This window comes from Camellia sinensis, chromosome 1 (assembly GCF_055761805.1).
Source record: "Camellia sinensis isolate YWXY chromosome 1, ASM5576180v1, whole genome shotgun sequence".
NCBI classification, from domain to species: domain Eukaryota; kingdom Viridiplantae; phylum Streptophyta; class Magnoliopsida; order Ericales; family Theaceae; genus Camellia; species Camellia sinensis.
This window is the reverse complement of record NC_138961.1, coordinates 131,202,023-131,222,340: the sequence shown is the minus strand read 5'-3', so window position 1 is coordinate 131,222,340 and position 20,318 is coordinate 131,202,023. Positions and strand designations below refer to the sequence as shown.

The 20,318-nt window shown below is 32.8% G+C and overlaps 1 long non-coding RNA gene across 1 annotated transcript; it reads left to right on the top strand.

Moving 5' to 3' along the window:
- Positions 1-360: 360 nt before the first annotated feature.
- LOC114294176 (uncharacterized) lies at positions 361-6,309 on the top strand. Its single transcript, XR_003640391.2, has 4 exons — positions 361-535; positions 2,283-2,303; positions 5,577-5,652; positions 5,862-6,309. It is a non-coding gene; the product is annotated as an uncharacterized LOC114294176 (long non-coding RNA).
- Positions 6,310-20,318: the final 14,009 nt, after the last annotated feature.

Genomic DNA, 20,318 nt, shown 5'->3' with positions numbered 1-20,318 from the left:
CATTTTCTTATTAATTAATAAGTCAATAATGTCATATTCTTTCATCTAAAATTTACTTTAATTTAGTTTCTATTAATTAAATATTTATGAAATATTACTCTATTATGAAACCCAATATATTCCTTCCATGAGTATTTTTATAATTTATATATCCATATAATAAGGGAAGAAGGTTTTTGAATATTTGATGGGACTTTTGTTTATTTGTCAAAGTATGAACCGTTAGATTGGTTCAATCCCATGGTTGAAAATGTTTCCCTCACCTGGACATTTCAATGGTTCAGATTTTTTGGGTGAATATGAAGGGTTGAGATCAGTTTTCCGTTTAGCTTTTAGATTTTACACAGACATGTTGATTTTACACAAACATCAGTTTTCCATTTCAATGTTTCTCTCACACCTCTTCCTCTTCCCACCACATATCTTCCTCTTTCCACCAAGCTTTCTCTCTCCGGTGGTGATTAGCTCTGACAGAATATAGCCTCGGTGGTGATATCCGGAATCTCTGTCTCCTCTCTCCCTACACAGCTCCAAGGTAGAAAGCTATCCTCCATGTTATTTTTTGTTGTTTTTTTTTAGGTGGTGTAAGAATCTAGGGTTTCCCCCCTCTTCTATTTCCAGAATATTGCTCCATCTGCCTCAATATCTTCTTCTATTTCTTCCCCTTCTATTTGGGTTTTGAAAATAGGGGTGGAAGTTGTAGTGATTAACCCTAATGAAATCTAGAAAACCCAATATGTTGTTTTAGTGATTAACCCTAATAAAATCCATAATCAATATGTTGTTTTAGTGATTAACCCTAATGAAATCCATAATCAATATGTTGTAGAACAACAATTCTAGAACAACAAATTGATTATGGATTTGTTCATAAACCCAAATAGAATTGAGTACAGAGACATAAAATTGGGTATTATGAAATTTGTTCATAACCCTAACCATAAACAAATAGAATTGGGTATTATGAATTGGATCCACTGTAACATAAAATTGGTTTAAAGTTGTATGTAAATGCTAGGTTTTGAATTTCTAGAATTGGGTATTATGAATTTCTTTTGTATACATAAAATTGGTTTAAAGTTGTATGTAAATGCCAGGTTCTGTTTATGGTCAGTGATTGAGTTGCAAAAGAAGCACATTTTGCCCCTGTTTTTATGATTTAATGATTTAATTCATAACTAAAGTTCTAGAAGTTTTGAGGAGTCTATTATGTCTTCCATTTGAAGAGGGGGAAAAAGAAAGAAAGAATGTAAAGACTGAATGTAAAGAATGTAAAGATTTGATATTAATTCATAACTAAAGTTCCAGAAGTTTTTCTCTCACTTCCCCCTTCTCCCTCTTCTATTTGGGTTTTATTTATTTTTTCTTTCTTCCTGTTTGGTTGCCGAGAAAGTGGCGGCAGAAGTAGAGAAAATGAAATTTTCGTTACTGTCATTTCTGGGTTTGACTGAAAGGTTTGTTAATTTTTTTTTTTTTGGGTTTTGTACTCAAGAACAAGTGTTAATGTTCTTAATTGTTACAGTGGACCGGAGACAAATTCAACTCTATTTAAATTCTAAATATTTTTCTAAATAAATCATATTTATGAAGAAAGAAATACCAGCTTCTTTTTTAAGTGTAACACATTAACCCCAATCATCCATTCAGGAGGTGTGTCTCTTAGTCTTAGATATGGATATCTCAAGGAGATGAAAAGAGCTTGAATTTATTGACTTTGTTCTTGGCTTTAAACAAGGTCCTTTGAAACTTTCTCTAATTTCAACTTCAGCACCAAAGAAAGCAAAATGACTACTCCAACTTTCAAAAGTTGTAATGTAACAATCACTGATTTGATATAGAAAACAATAACCCTCACTAGCTGTTTCCAACCCCACTTCTTTATCCCTTCTTTTCATTGCAATTAGAATTGAAACTTTGTCCATTTATTTTATTTAATGTCATTCTATATTTACCTCTGTTTCACATGGCTCCATGTATTCCCTTGCACCAAACAATATCACTTCTTTTTTAATTGAAATCAGGAACTTGGAGTTAATCAATTTAATTTGTTTATATTAATGATGCCACAAGTCTTTAGGGAGGAAGGTTAGTAATTGTAGGAACTATAGAAAGGCACACTTGGTTATTTCGTTTCTAAATAGAAAATTATTAGATACTCTAGGAATACCATGTAATATAGTTTCTTTTTTGCTTTCTACTACATCTTTCTTATAGGTTGAGGCTTTTATTTATTTATTATATCTAATTTCCTTTTAATAAAAAGCTTTTCCTATAATTTACAGGTGGACGAGACTTAAACCCAGGTAAAACTCTATGCTTATTCATTTTCTCAAAATTTTCCCTTCGCATACTATTTTTGATTTGATTATATATAGGTTATAGTCAAACTCTTATGTTTTTGTGTGTCGCGATTATATAGCATATTCTGTAATTTTGCCAGTAGAATGTTTGATAAAATATCAAGTGGAAGCATAGGCTTGACTGCCTTCAGAGTTTTTGTGCTTTGAATTTGGTATGGTAACTCTCTCTATTTTATATCAAATAATACTTTCGTGAGATGCAGTCTGGCTTTGCAATATTTATGGCAAACGATGCCATGGCTTTGACCCATTTTCGTAATAGGATGGTGAAAGAACATATTGTGGATGACTTTGACCATTTTAATTTGATCTTAATTTTGTTTTCTCCAATTGAACCCGTTGCTCCATAAATGTTTTGGTTAGCAGATTGGTTTTCCATTGTATATGGAATTTTAATGAGAATGCTGTGAGTATGGGAAAAGGTCATTGGAGTTATTCCCTTCCCAAATTCGCATTTCATTTTTTATAATCTGTTTTCAGCAATGGGGTATCTTTATAATAATTCCATCCTTAAAGAAAAGGATGGTCGGGATAGCTAATAATGTTCTGTTACATATTTTTTGTATTCCTCCGATTGAAAGTTAGGTTGCAGTGTGTGCCTCTACAGCTTGCTTCTACTCTATGATAAGTTTTTGATCGGTCATGCTAATTTGGGTCTGATGAAAATGAGCAACCTTGGTTATGGTGATGAAGTTGATGTCATTACTAGGTTGTGAGCTACTTATCAATTATGACAGTTAGCAAAATTGGTGAGTACTCTATTGAATTTGGTAATTCTGTTAAACCCAGTGAAGGTTGACAAGTGCTACCGCTTGAGAAATCCCAATAAACAATGTTATCAGTTTTTTTTTTTTTTGTTGGGATTGCCTTCAGGCACGAGTTATAGGCTAGGAGAGCTTAGGCATCATTAGCTTTACAGTTATTTTTGCCCTTTTGTTGATGAAGAAACTTATCTTCATTTGTTATTTTCAAGTGTATGGAACTATGCAGTTCATTTTCAAGTGTAAATTTAAAACTTTGTCATGTTTATATGTGAAAGTAATTTGTGAATATCCTAATACACTTTTTGAATATTTGTTTTGATAGTTAAAAGAAGTTTCTTTACCCATAAAGCGTCTTTTGACTATGTGTAGTAGTGTAAGCACATGCATTGCACGCCAATAAATTTATATTAGTGCAAAGCTAGGAGTTTGAGGGCAGAATTTATACTATTTTTGGTTTTATCATTGCCAAATTTTGAAAGTGATTGACATTGTATAAAGTTAAAGATTATTTAGAGGCAGATTGATGTTGTGTAAACTTATTTAGGTTTGGTTTGGTTTGGTTTGAGAGGTAGACATTTGGAGGTGTCTGCTTGGATTTTGATCAAGAACACCATTTTCGTATTGGCATGGGGTGCTCCAAAGGGAGAACACCATTTTGTTATTCTTCTTATTTTGAAGTTGTATTTATAATAAAGGGTATCCTCTTGCTCAAATGCATGCTATCTATTCATTTTGTGTGTCATGGGTAAACAGAGTTTTAGGTATATTTGATCGTCATTTTTCCTAACTTAAGAGAGAATGATAAATGAAAACTATTAAAAAAAAAAAAACATTATTTACACTGTGTCTTCAGGCACGGGCATACATTAGTTTATTAAGATTGCAGAGCACTTGCTGGTGTGTTTTATTTGATGTCCAGTAAATTTTTTTTTATTTTTTATTATTGAATGTTAGCAACTGTACAATAGCTTTGATTTGTATATTTTGTTTAGTGTTAATAATTTTTTTTTGGCTTACTCTTATATTTTGAACATTTTAAATCTTATATGTTTGTTTCTTAATTTGCATTAAGGTTAGTGGAGTTGTTATTTTATTTGAGTTCTGTAGAGCGTGTGATACAAGTAAAATTATTACAAGTTCTTTAAGAAAAATAGTATTTCTTTATATTTTTTCAATATTTTTATCAAAAAATACTAAAGATTCCATAACTTTTAACATGATACGTATGAATTATAATTATATTTTGATTACAATATTATTTACACCGTGCCTTTAGGTATGAGCATACGCTAGGTATTGTTCAATTTATTTTTGAAAATGTTATAAATAAAATATACTTTTTTATTTAAATAATTTGTGTCAAATTTTTCCATTTTTTATTTTATTTTATTTAAGGGTCTTATATTTTATTTTGTTTTCCAATTTTTCTCTCCTTCATTTTTGAAGTGCATGATGGATCATACTATTTTATTTTATTTTTGTTTGTGTTTAATTTCCTTATATTGGGACTGAAGAGTTTCTTTGCACATTGATATTCTGATTATTGGAATTGTTGGGCTTCAAGGTCGTTTCTTTGTTTCCGGAGTGGTATACTTCAATCACTAATTGTTATTTGTTATTTGTGTTCAAATGAGGTCTGATTTTCTCTCTATCGGGCTTTTCTGTGGTTGTGTCTGTTCAAACCCCAAAATAGAAGATTAATCCCAATGTTTTGCTGAATGTTTCTATAAATTTCAATGCTCTGACTTCTTAGTTGAAGGTTTATATAAATTTTCTGAATTTTCTATACCCTACTCTTTGAAAAGAAAAAATGTTTGTTCAAGGGCAGTTCATAATTTTTTGAATTTTCTATAAATTGGTGTATTCACTCCCTACTCTTTCAAAATAAAAATAAATAAATAAATAAATATTCCTTTAACATAACCTATGACCACCAAAACTCTTAAAACAAAAAACAAAAAGCAAAGAAAAGGCAAAGAAAACTCTTCAACTTATATTCTCATAGGCATTTTCATTTTAGTAGAAATTAACTTGAAGTTCTTGATGCTTGCATTTCCAATAGTCTACATGGAAATTTAGTATTATCCGTGTATTGAGCATGACCATCTTGGTAGGTAATTATTCACCCAAAAAAATCTTGGCAGGTAGTTTCTTTCGTACCAGGGATTGCATCATTCTGCCATAGCATTCATTTCATTATTTCCATTGCATAATTTACTACAACATCACATTAAATAGATGCCACAACCAATGAAGGAAACTGTGGGTGCATAATATGATGAAAGAATCTGACACTGAGGCCCCTGAAAATTCCAGTGTCAAGTTCCAGCTTTCTCACTAAATTTTGATTTTATTAATTTTTTTTCCACTTCAGGTTCTTTTTCTTTTTCTTTTTCTTTTTTGATATGATTGTTTTGAATTTTTTTATATTTTGGTTCTTCTCTATATGCAGAAAAGCATTTGCTAATGCATTAGCAGCAGCGCCATCCATGTGGACTCTTGGAAATGCAGGCATGAGAGCATTGCAGGTTTTTAATTTCTTGAAACAAATGACCTTTTGGAGCCTTCTCATCTGTCCAAATTTGAAAAAAATTCATTGAAGATAAAAATATATATATATATATATATATAACTTATTTAGTTGTTGCCAAACAAAGGTTGGTTAACATTGCCTTTTTTTATTTTTTATGGCGTCTTGATTCTCATACCCCCTCTCTCAACCCATTTGGCTTCACAGCTCCAATGGCTTCCTCCATGCCCAAACAACTTGGAGAGCTTCTCCAAGAGCAACAAGAGCCTTTCATCCTTGAGCTCTACCTGTTTGAGAAAGGGTATCTGAGAAACAACTTCAATTCAGAGACCAACTTTCATTGCTGCTTTGGCAATCCAAGCAGCTTCTTGAAGAGGTCAGCTAGCTGGGGTGGTCTAAGCAGAGAAGAAAAGCTATTCTAAGCTGTTCCAAGATTGTACAACTTCTGTGTTTAACCAGATTGTATCCATTACTAATGTGCTTTATTATATGGATTTAGTATTTTTTTTTTCTTTTTATTATAGATTTAGTATACAATAACTTTAATTTATGTTTTTTGTTCAGTGTTTATAATTTTTTTTACTTGCTCTTATATTTTGATTTGTAATATTAGTGAACATTATAAATCTGATATGTGTTTATTAATTTGCATTAAGATTAGGGGAGTTGTTATTTTATTTGAATTTTGTAGAGCATGCAATACAACCAAAATTATTACAAGTTCTTTAAGAGGAAAAATATTTCAATATATTTTTATAACAACATTGTAATCTTAATATTATTTACATCGTGCCTTTAAGCACGAACATACACTAGTATGTCTATATCAGCACTAGAACCACCGGTTGTCTCCGTTGCAAACGAATTTTCACTGACAGTTTGATTGTGATCTAACAGTAGTAAGGTAAAAATGAGAAAAAAAAATATTCAAAACAATAATTTGTCTTTCTCTCTGAATAATTTCATTAATTATTTCCTTATCTCCATAAAAGATCAATAAGTGGATCTAATGCCTCTCTTGTTCTTTATCATGGTAGGTGAACCGAAAAATTATGGTTCGAATGGCTCGAAATATCCAAAACGACGTCGTTTTGAGTGTAAAACGAAATCATTTTGACACATTTAAGCCATTCAAGCCATAAAAATTCGGGTTACCAAATATTTTCCATTACATGGGACACAGGCTTTTTAAATTATTTAAACTTAATTAATATAACTTAAAGATTTCTTCACCTAAAATAATTAATTTCAAATTGAATGCTTTCAGGGCTGGCCCTGGGCATGGGCCAACCATGCCATGGCCTAGCCCCTCAAAATAGATCCAAAAAAGGGGTCCTCTTATTATGATTTAGTGTAATATATTAGGTATGTTTTAAGTTTAAAAAAAATTAAAGAAGACTTAAACTAACTTAAAATAAATTAATCTATTAAAAAATTGAAAGGTCCATTTAAAAAAATTAACATTGTTATGAATTGAAAATAGACCCAAAAAAAGGGTCCCCTCCTATTATAGTTTATTGTAATATATTAGGTATGTTTTAAATCCAAAAAAAAAATTAAGGAAGACCCAAATTAACTTCAAATAAATCGACTCATTAAAAAATTGAAAGGCCCACTTAAAATAATTAGCATTGTTACTCATTAAAAATGATTTTGTAAAAAAACTAGATTATTCAAGTATGATTGATTTATTTGCTTCTAAAAATGCAAGAAGAACGAGAATCAAGCGACACTTGTTAGTTGTAGTAATTTAATACTAAGTATTTGTTGTGATTTTGACACAAATCTTTTGTTTTTTATCTTAATTTTTTTTCATTCAATGAAGAAAAAAAAAAACAAAACATGAAGAGTCTCAAAAATTTATTAGTTGATTATCGGTTTTGAATTCTAAAAATCTCAAGGCCGGGCTTGAATGCTTTAAAAAAAATTCTAACTATAAAAACACACAACTTGACCAAAAGTTAAAAAATAAAAATAAATAAATAATGAGAGAGAAAGCCAAATTATTTTCTTTATTTTATTGTATGTTCATTTGTAAGGGCTAAAGGATATGTAACCGTGTAGTTATTGTCGTTGTTATCCCTATCATCCAAAGTCTTTCATTACGCAATTTGCAAAAATGTATAGTACAAAATAGACAACGATCATGCATCCACTCATGACTAAAGATAAAATGAACGTCAACAATAATGCATCCACCCATGAATAAGTACAAAATAAATGTCAACAATAATGCATCCACCCATGAATATTTCTTACAAACAAAAATGAAGAAATCTTATTGATGATAATTAAAAGTAGTACAAATGACATCTATCACTGAAGATTGTGAGCGTAAAAAATATCGGGTAATGCTAGGGACACCAAATTTTCTACCAAACAAATGACCAAATGTCTCACATGGGTGTGGGGTCCGCAATTTTGTGGACCCCACACCCATGTGAGACATTTGATCATTTATTTGGTAAAAAATTTAGGACCTCTAGCATTTTCCAAAAATATCACAACAAAATTAATTGATTTCAATTATATTGGCGCCGACTATCATTGATGGGTGACAAACCGACAGGATTAAGACACTACAAAGCAACCAACTAGTTTAAAGCACTACCACACTAGAAGCAACCAGCTAGAAAACTGCAAATCAGAAAGACACAAGCAACAACAAAAGGCACGCCGTGGACCCTACCAACTAATTATTGAAAATTAGTCAATATATTTAGTTTCAGTTTTTTAAATTCTGCTTTTTAAGAATTAAATTTTTTATTTTTTATTTTTTTTAGTGAATATTTTTAAATTTTTAAGTATTTTTTTTTATTTTTTTAGATGCGTCTTACTTAGATATATCTAAAAAGTAAATATTTGCGAAAAAGTATTTTTAAAAATTAATAAATACACAAAAATATGAAAAATATACTAAATTTTTATTTTATTTTTTGTATTTTTAGTATTTTGTGAATTTTTTAATGAATTTTTTCTCAAAAATTATATTTTTTAAGTGTATTTATATTAAGTGTGTCTAAAAATTAAAAAAATTGCTTAAAATATTTAAAAAATTCAGTAAAAACAAAAAAAAAAATACTGAAAATAAGAAAGTAGAATTTTCTAAAAATTCAAAAAATTGGAAACAAACATGGAATAGTTTTTCTTGACAACTTTAATTTTAAATTAAAGTGGAATTCAACTATCGGTTGAGATGAGTCCGAGAAATTTTATATTTTCTTAAGTGAAATGGTTGTAATACATAAACAATGAGCTGAAACCATTAGGTTATGAATGGAAATTGTCTCATAAAATAAGTATCAATAGAAGTTAGTCTTGGGCTTGAACCTAAGTTTGGACTTGGACTTGGACTTAGTTTTTGTCTTGGTCTAGATTGGCCTAGACTTATAGATGTGCATGTATTTCTTGGGCATAGGTTAGGTTGTGTTATGCTGAGTTAGACTTGTCTTATGCATATGTTTTAGACTGAGTTTGGATTTAGTTGTGACCCAACACCCGTATCCATTTTGCAATCCATCTGGTTGAATTATTTAAATAGCATTATCTATATTTATTTTATATATAATGCAAGGGAGGTTTTCAACCTTTATAACTCTTATATTTTGATGATAGAGTTGATGACCATATTAGTAGCTATAAGTTTTTAACCTTTGTAACTCTAGCCTTAATAGCTAGAGTTGATGGGCTTGATTAATAACAATTTGATGATCCTATTGATGTTAGCCTTCATGGCTAATGTTCTTCCCTACAAGTGTAAATAGAGACTTTCCCCTCCAACTTATTAGAATAATATTTGGAGAGGTTTTTGATAGAAAATGAGATGGTGTTTTGAGATAATAAAGTTGGAGATGATTTTTATACCAAAGGAAATTTTTCCTATCTTCTTTGTCAGCCATTTTTCTGGTTCTTATTAGAGAGAGAGTGATGCCATTGTCAAGTTCGCCGAGGCTATTTAGAAGGTGCTTCTGCATTAGCTGGTTTCAACCGTCGTATCTTGAAAAACAGACGACGATGTACTTCCAGCACCCATCGAGAGGCGGTGAATCTGTTTGAAAGAAATTTTGGTTACACAAATTTCGATTTGCGTCTCTTATCTTTTTTATTCAAACTTATAAATTTAAACTATTTCTTATATATTATTTTGTATGTCTATGTGAATCCTTCAGATAATATGTTCCATAATATAATTTAGTTCGTTCCTATATATTTAATTTTGTAGTTTATTCTGTATTTCACTCCTTAATTTTTTTTTTTAAAAAAAAATTGTTTTGTCATTTCTATTTAAATTTTATTTTATATATTTTTCTAGTATTATTTTGGAAAAATACTAACAATCTTAAAACAAATTTTTATAAATAGTTTTTGATAAAAAAATTTAGTTTTTATTATGTTCTAGTAACTCTTGCAATTAAATTTTAATTACATAGAGTTACTGGATTGTTTTGAGTTGTTTATTTCTAGTAATTTATTCATGCAATGTATTTTTATCTTAATTAGTTATTATTAAGTTGTTAGGAATTTATAAAATAAAATAAGAATTTTATTACTTAAAGTTCTTACTAATTTATTTGATTTATTTGTTTTTTATTTTCTTTTGCAACTAACTTTCTTTACAGGTTTACTTAAGCGAGAAATGAAGATATATAATGCAAATGAATAAAACAAATTGGACCTAGTAAATTGAACTACTAATTTTTGGTTTGAACATGATTATTTTTGTGTGGAACAAGAAATAATGTTGGACTTTTAGATTTTTTGTGAATTGATATATTCACTTTAATGTTGAGATTCATTTTGGATTTATTTCGTATTGTTTCGAAAGTTTGTTAATAATTTTGATTTAATTCAATTAATTAAATTCTTAAAAAATCAAAGTGTTAGAATTTGTGTTTTGAAAATTTCAAGAAATTCCTCTAAATGAGAACTTTCCGATGAACCCATACGGCTAGTGCAAAGTTTGTTGTAAAAATAATTATTTATCATCTTCTTTCTAAGCTAAAAAAACACGGTGTGTTTTTATTCTCAGGGATGACATCATGATGACACATGTGCTGACCTCATCATGACACGTGACAGATCAATCAGCGACGCAAACTTTTCAGAAATTGCATTTTGGTTCTTGAATTTTAGGATAATTTTATTTTGACCTCAAAACTTTTCTTTATTTGCATGTTAACCCCTAAAGTTTCATATATTTGCATTTTGGTCCCCAAACTTTCTAATATTTGTTGTTTGGTCCCTAAACTTCTTGTTATTTGCAATTCGACCTCTAAACTCCTAGTATTTATAGTTTGACCCCTAGAGTTTATAGACTTTGCAATTTAGCCCCTAAAAGTTTATGAAATTATGAATAGTTCCTTGGAAAGTGGAAGAGTATGTTGTTGGCTAAACAGGCGATTTTAGATGCAACTGTGAACTCCAATTTTGCAGATTTGAACAGTTTATAATTGTAATAGTTGCATTTCAATTCATAGCAGTTTTAATTTCTAATTTGTAATAGTTTCACTACAGTGAAAGGAAAGAGATTATAAACCATCGTGTTTGGAGAAAATCTTTGGGATTAATTTATTATTCCCAAAGTGTTTTGATTTTCTATAATAGAAACCAAAGTTTAGCCTTGGCTAAAGAGTATTTTTTATTTATGTTAAAAAATGACAATTAAAATGGATTTGGTTTCAAACCTTTGGAGTTTAATGAAATCTTTGGATTTAATCTATTTATTCCCAAAGTGTTAGAGAACCAAGTTTTGAAAAAGTCTTTGGTTACAATCTGATTATTTCTAAAGTGTTTTGGTTTTGAGAAAAGAAACTAAGATTTAGCATCAGCTAAATTATTTTTGATTTATGTTCAGAAATAATGGGCTCGATTTCGGGAGTACTGGTTGACTTTTATGAGTGGTGCAATTTTGATAGCAATTTTTAATTGGTTGGGATTTGGTTTTTTTTTTAATAACTTGGTTTATGCCTTGAAAATTTAATTCTGAATTTGCTTCCCATGGACAATGAGTCAACAAGCTCTTCAAAGTTTTGTTTAAGGTTAATTGGGTTTTAAGTGGAACCGTTGTGACCTCTCCAGTCTTCATAGAAACTTTCCTGACCTTATTTTATTATGAAGTTAGTGGTGAGATTAGTTTTAAATTAAATTTCAGTTTTTAGGATTTCCTAGTGTTAATTTGGTTTTTGGAGAAACAAAATAGTTGAAATTCTGTTGTAGTTTTAGAGACAGCTTCTAAGGTGACAACTTTAAGCCTTGTGAGATTCTTAAAGGAAGATCGAAAGAGATCAAGTGTGATTAGAGGAAATCATAAGATTGCATGATAATATTTGTAACGTCCCCCAAAATGTAACAATAGATAAACCTATAATATGCATCATATATGCGGAAAACTAATAAAGTGACAGTCTTTCATTAATTCTTGGGTGAACATTTCAAAAGGTACCACATGCATTATACATTCATAATTCCTAAATTCTGAATCTATAGCATATGACACATAGCGCTAAATAGAAATAAAAGAAATTTAGATAAGTTCATTCCTTAATGGCTACATATTTCCAAGATGATACTTAGTTACAACAAAAGTGGGTTAAGCCCAAAGTAAATAAAAAGCTCGAGGCTTGTACAAAAGATGTTTACAATACAAAAATGAATGAGCCTTTAACTCCAAGATCCTCCTAAATTAAGTCCTTGGTGGAGGCATACCATTAGCACTTGAAAATTGGTTTCCACATAGGGTGAGCTAGAGAATACGTTAACACACTGTGTGATGTTTAACAAAGTCATATGGTGAATGTATATGCATGCCATTTAACAAAACATTACACTTTTCTCTTTCAAAACAATGCAATGCCAAAATTATAAATTAATTCGTAAAAAAATACTTTTTAAATAAAAAAACAGGGCAGTGAATATACAACACTAGGAATCTCTAGGTACGTGTCTGGCAGTAGGCTATACAAGCACTACCAAAGCTATTTTACTGGTACTAACCGGAAGGATTGGCACCAAATCATGTAGGTTTTTGGACTTTCACGAAGGACACATATTCCAATATAGATAACACCACAACCACACTTCTTAACCAGACTCACTAAGATATTCATCTCTTTTTCTTAAAATGATATATTTTCAATGTATAGATATAAAACAATGTTCAATGCAAGATGTATGAGTAATTGGTTTCAATTAATCTAATCTTCATTCAATTTCTACAACAATCAAAGCTATTCTCCACTGATAGCCCAAAATAAATATCTCTATACAAAAGATAAATCTCCAAGCAATAGATATAGTTTCAAAATCTCAATATAGGAGGGATAATACATATTCAACTCCATTCTCATTATCAACAGGTATATTCATATTATTATTTCAAAAGCTCAACATCTTTCCCTATTTTCCTTAGTTCAAAACCAATGATTTCCAAGATTTTTAACAAAATATCTATTCCTTTCAAAACACATTTAAAGGAGAGATTTTCAAGATTTCAACCCAACTTAACAGTATACTCGTTTCCACAACATTTCCCATGAACCCATTTGAAAACCTCTCTTTTATACTCCCAAAACCAAACCCAAACCCAAATCAAACGCTAAATCCAACCCACGACTCCCAAATCATTACACTTTCAAGGAACACAAAACAAGGTTAAGAATCATATGAAGAGGTTGAAGAAATCCTTACCTCAAGATTAAAAGGAGAGAAGAACAAGACCAAAAGTTTAATGGAGCCGAAAACTAGAACTTTTCTGATTAGAATGTTCACCTTTATGAGCTCTACACTTTTTCCCAAAGCACTACAACGGCGAGACCAATGGATTTGAGTGTATAGGGGTGTTTAGACAAGAACTAGAGAGAGAGTGAAGAAATCTGATAAAGTTACCTTTTAGAGAGAGAGAGAGAGAGAGAAATCAAAAAGTGAAAGAAAGATCTTTTTCCCGTACTAATACATGCATAGACCGTTCGAGCAATCAAAACACCTCTCAAGCATCAGACACAAAGAATTACTCAAGCAACCAAATCATGACTTGAGTGTACAATGACCCCCTCCAAGAAGTTCAGACTTGCAAAGAGACCGTTTGAGCGAATAAATACCGGTTGAGCTTTAGACACCAAATATCACTTGAGTGACCAACCCATGGCACAAGCGAAGAACACCTCACTTCCAGAAGGTCAAACTGTAAACACAAATACTGGAAGGAGCCAAAGACCACTTGAGTGAATGAAAGACAACTCGAGTGAACTTAATAACAAATAGACATAAATCTGTTTGAAATTCTAATTCTCAACCTGTTCAAAACATGACCAACAACTCCATACAACCAATCGCACATCACAACAAGACAACAAGGAGTATAAACAATAAAAATGAATGATCCTAGATAAAAGAATATAAAATGGTCAGATCTTAACCCAAGGTGCTATAATGTCCCATCTTTAGGAAATTTCATCCAAAAAATTGAATTAATGTAATGATAACGCAATAAACCATCAACAACAATGATAACTCATGCTAACAAACAATATAAAAGACATAACAATCCATCCCAAACATATTGATCTTAAATCTCCAGAGCATTCATAATGTTTATATATTACAACGCAAGTGAAATGTAGTTCGAAAGATTCAAATATCAACAAATAAGTCAGGGTACTTCTCCCGGACTTTAGTCTCACGCTCCCATGTCACCTTCTCAACTCTGTAATATAGCTACAACACTTTAATCAATGGAATAGTTTTGCCTCTTAAGAGTTGGTCCCGAGTATCTAACACCCGAACCGGTCTCGCTTTATACGAGGCATCCTCATCTATCTCTAAATCGGTCCAATCCAATACGTGTGAAATATCAAGCTCATACTTCTAGAGTATACATATATGAAACAGTCGTGAACCTTGGAAAGTTGGGGTGGCAAGGCCAAACGATAAGATACCTCTCTAATTCGATCTAGAATCTCAAAGGGCCCAATGAATCTAGGAGATAACTTTCCACTCTTTTCAAATCTTATCAAATCTCGTCTCGGCGAGATTTGAAGAAACACGTGATCCCCCACCTCAAAAGGCAAGGGTCTTTGTCTTCGATTGGTTTAGCTCTTGTAACGACTCTAAGCCTAAACCAACCTCTTACAGATAAGTACGACCTTCTCCGTTGCTTTTCAGACTAATTTCAGACTTAACATAGGTGCGTCATCCACCTTGGCCTAACATATAGGTGAATTACACGATCGGCCATACAAGGCCTTAAAAGGTGCCATACCAATACTCGCCTAAAAGCTATTATTATAGGCAAACTCTACTAGAGGTAAATGCCTCTTCCACGACCCCTTAAAATTGAGAATGAAAGCTGAAGAATGTTCTCTAAATCTGAATAGTACACTCGGACTGCTCGTCAATTTGTGGATGGTAGGCGGTGTTAAAAGTCAACTTAGTACGCAAGACACTTTGTAGGCTCTGCCACAATTGAGCTGTAAAATGCGGATCCCTAACCCGTGAAGTTGCATTATGTCTCTAACATACAGATTGACAAAATAGTCTACCGTGTCACTCATGCACATAGGTATAAAGTGTGCAGATTTGGTTAATTGGCCGACAATTATCCATATGGCATCATTACCCCGTTGAGTCTTTGGAGGACCTACAACAAAATCTATCGTGATATGTTCCCACTTTCACTCGACTATAGCTAAGGGTTGCAACAAACCCACTGGTCGTTGGTGCTCGGCCATCACTTGTTGACATGTAAGGCACCTTGAAATGAACAAAGCCATATCTCTCTTCATCATCCTCTACCAAAACTGGTGGCAAAGGTCGTGGTACATATTTGTGCCTTCCAAGTGTACTGTATGGTGTGAATGGTAGAACTCTCGGAATATATCATTTTACAAGACTCTAGCACAAAAGGCAATCTAGATATCTCACACTCGAGTCCGAATGAACATTCAAACCCTTCTTTACCTTCCCATTTGAGATCTTCCCTTGCATAGTCTTTACTTCGTGATCATATTATTGTGCCTCTATAACTCGGCTAACTAAGGTAGGTTGTGCAACTGTGGTGAATAAAGTGGCCAATTTAATGGACTCGCCAAGGTGCAAGTCAAACTTGTTGATAGGGCCCAATATCTCTCATTGCTAGATAGCAATATTTGTTACTCTGCTCACGAATTTCCTACTAAAAGCATCGGCCACTACATTAGCCTTCCCTGGATGATAATGCAACTCAAAATCGTAATTCCTTATAACCTCCATCCATCTCATTTACCTCAAATTCATGTCCTTTCGTGAGAATAGATATTTTAGATTCTTGTAATCGAAAGACATCTGAAATATCTCCCCGTACAAATAATGTCTCCAGATTTTTAAAGCAAAAATTACCGCTGCTAGCTCTAAGTCATACGTAGGATAATTTTTCTAATGGGTTTTCAATTGCCATGAACCCTAGGCTATAACTTTCCCTTCTTGCATCAACAGACAACCCAAATCTTCTCGAGATGCATCACAATAAACCGAATAACACAAATCCCTCTCCAGAATAATCAAAACTGAAGTAGTGGTGAGTCTAATCTTAAGCTCTTGGAATGACTTTTTGTAAGCCTCACTTCACATGAATCTAACTCATTTCCTCGTCAACCTAGTCAATGGCGAAGCTTGTCTAGAAAAATCTTTTACAAAACGTCGGTAATACCCGGCTAAGCCTAAAAAACTTCGAATTTCAAAGGCATTCTTAGGTTGCTCCTAATCTTGCACTACATCTGTTGTAGATGAATCTGTAGTCACCTCTTTTTCGGACACCACATGGCCTAGAAACTTAACTTTGTTGAGCCAAAACTCATACTTCTCACTTAGCATAGAAACCATGTGCTCTAAGTAACTCAAGACAACACGCAAGTGTTCCACGTGTTCCTCCTCAGAGGGTGAGTAGGCTAAGATGTCGTTGATGAAGACAACCATGAACTAATCTAAAAACTTACAAAAGATTCGATTCATCAAGTCCATAAACGAAGCCGGTGCATTGGTCAACCCAAAAGGCATTACTAAAAACTCATAATGGCTATACTGCATATGAAATGTCATTTTTTGAATATTCTCTCTCTTCACCCTCAACTGGTGATACCCCGATCTCAAATCAATCTTTGAAAAGCAATGTGACCCCTTCAACTAGTCAAAAAGATCATCTATTCGTGACAAGAAGTACTTGTTTTTAACAATTACTCGGTTCAAATTTTGATAATCAATACACAGTCACAATGTGCCATTCTTATTCTTTACAAAGAAAACTAGTGCTCCCAAAGGCGAGGTACTAGGGTGAATGAAGCCCTTATCTAGTAAATCCTAGAATTGTGCCTTCAACTCACACATCTCAGCTGGCGCAAACCTATATGGTGCCATAGAAATTAGAGTCGTGCTTGGCACTAAATCGATAGAGAACTCAATATCTCTATGTGGTAGTAACTTTATAAGATCCTTCGGAAAGACATCTAGATACTCTTGAACCACTCTTGACAAATCACCTCGAATCGTACTACCCTTATTAGCTACTGAGATGGAAAAAAGGAAACTCAATTCTCCTCGACCCTTATGGTCATATAACAGAGGAATAAGACTATCACCCTGGGCACACATAAAGTAGAAACCCTTTCTTGATGGTGTACACATCAACACCCTTCTATGATGGCAATCTATCGAAGCCCAAAAGTAAGTCAACTAATCTATATCCATAATCACATCAAAAGCATGTATATCAAGAATAACAAAATTAAAGAGAGTCGACGATTTGTGACCTCAATCTCACATGAGTGGTATGCTCAACCCAATGCCACTCTACCCCCAAACAGAGGAGAGTCAAACTAATCAAACTCTAACCCCAAAGCGGATGCAAAAGAAGACGAAATGAAGGAATGAGATACACTAGTATCAATCAACATGTTGGCTAAGGAATTGAATAGTAAAAAGTTACCTTTCACAACGGGAGGTACCAACAACTATTCTGGCGTGGTAACAATATGCACATGCCCTAAAGGCCTCTAATCAACATGCTCACCCTTTAGAGCATAGGCTTGAAGAACTAACTAAGATGAAGTGGCTCCCTGGTTAGCCCTCGAGGCCTAAATGAACTGGGTTGGCTGATGGCTCTGTGTCTACTTCAAACCAGATGCAACAGATGTGCTACTCGATTGAGGGAAAAATCTCATCAAATGCCCAAACTATTCACACTGATAACAGGTAGGTGGTTGTTCTCTCCATTGACCTTGACTTTGAGAACGAGTTGAAGATAGTGTAGACTGTTGCTGTCATGACCCGAACCCGCCCCTGTAGGTTAAGGTCATAACTGGCTAGTAATTGCAGGATTACCTATAGCCTCTGCAAAGATCAAACATATATTATAATAGTAGAGGGGTGTAAAAGGAAGCAGCCTTAAAAAATTTTGCCCATTGAGTGGTGCTTACATGGCATAACAAAACATTTCCATATATGTAATAATAACCCACACCATGAACCAAAATAAACATCTTGTACATCCACGATCATACAAATGCATAGTCAGTTGAACTGGAGGCTTAAGTACACACATGTTCTATCATGATTAACAAAAGTAGTAAAAGAAGAAGCGAAGAACAAAAACAAGCCTCTTGCGTGAGGCACCTGGGCTGATTCCACAAAACTTGGGTTCCTTTTTCAAACTTCAATAAGGCTAGGGTTGAACGTCCCAATGCTCACCTACATACATATAAATAAAGAATGAGCGAAAGCCCAGTGAACAATACCCTAGTAAAGAGGTTATATGAATAAAATTCTCTAATAGTCGATATCCTTGTTAAACACATCAAACGACCTTAGGCCCATTCACATTTCTATCAAAATATCAAATGGCCTCAGGGCTAAACGTATCAAACGACCTCTGGCCCAACATCATATTTCTATCAATATATCAGACGACCTCAGGCCCAAACATATCAAACGGCCTCTGGCCCAACATATTAAATGGCCTTAGGCCCAATTCATTCTTATCAAATGGCCTCGGGCTCAATTATCGTATCAAACAGCCTCTAGCCCATTATTTTCACATTTGTATTTATGTGCATTTCATACTTGTGATCATAATCATATTCATACTCAAACGACCTTGCGCAAAAGATAGGCATTTAGAATACTCATTCATAATTCAATCAACAATTCCATAAAGCTTATACAGAAGTAGCATTTGGAAAAATATCATACTTGAACATATCTTTACTAAGATATTACTCACAGTGTTCCATCGATGGATTTGCCCTTGTGCTTGACCCTACACATTTCATAACACATTGGGTCAGAAACAAGTCAATCCGTTCTTAACTCATTTATTTCTTTTAGGCCTCTTTCTTATCCTTTTAGTTCATTTATAATGCTCAATACATGTCTAAGAGTGCTTAGAAATGAAAGAGAACGAAAAACAGAACATAAAACAACTTTTCAAAATTTTCTGAAACAGGGCCCTTCGTTTAAGCACAGCTTTGGTCACTCGAGTAGCTTGCAAAACTCTGTAAAAGTATTGGTTGCATGAATTTTACGCTCGAGCGACTAGCCATGTAAAACAAGGTTCGCTCTAGCGCAAGGTTTGCCATTCGAGCTACCGTGCAATTCTCTGCAAAACTTTTGGGAGCTAGCATTTACGCTCGAGCGACGGTTTCTTTGCTCAAGAGACCTGCACGAATTCTGGGTTTTCTAGAATTTTGTTTGAGCTTCAAACACACATTTAAGAGTCCAATTTCATGCTTGACTCACCTCAATTATGCAAGAACACTCCCAAATACATATATTTGAAGTTAAGTCAACCTATAGTTCACAATTCCATGGATTTAACAAAATTTGAACCGAAAACTTTATATAATTATAGTCCATGTTCCTTATCATGCATTTACAAGCTTCAAGGCTTTCAAAACTCAACCATTCATGCATGCATGTATTAAACACCCCTTAATTTAACATGATCATTAAGGTTTATGCCCAAACATGAGAAATCATTATGAATCCAAGCATGCATGTCTATATTGATCTCAAATTCATCCATTTAAGCTTAATTCATGTAACTAACTTCACATATGCCTTGAATTCACATCATTACAAACTCTTATCCACGAATTAAGAGTTAATTGCACACTTAGGAGCTTCAATCTTCCAAATTCTAGCTAGTTCTTGAGTTAGTCCTCTCAATCTTCAAGCTTTTAGCTCAATTCTTCGAATTTGCCTTCACTCTCTCTCTCTCTCTCTCTCTCTCTCTCTATACTCTTCTCAGCAGATTTTGAGCTCATGTAATGAGCTTAAGCACATTTAGCTTCTATTTATACACTTCCCTAATCAAACTTACTTAGAACTAATTAATTGTGCTTAATTTAATCAATTAAATATAATTAATTCGATCTGAATCAACTTTTAATTAAATTTCACCATAGGCTTTAAAAATTATACTAATTACAATGTATAATCAATTTTGGTTTCTGACGCCTCTACGACCCTGAATTTTCATTTATAGAAGCATACAGAACAGATTTTCCTACGGTGGACAGATATAGTTTCAAAAACACATATAATCGTATAATTAGCAAAATCATCTCAATCACGTAATCATGAGCATAATTAAGATTAATTAGTATAACATAGAGTAGGGTTGTTACACTCTTCCCTCCT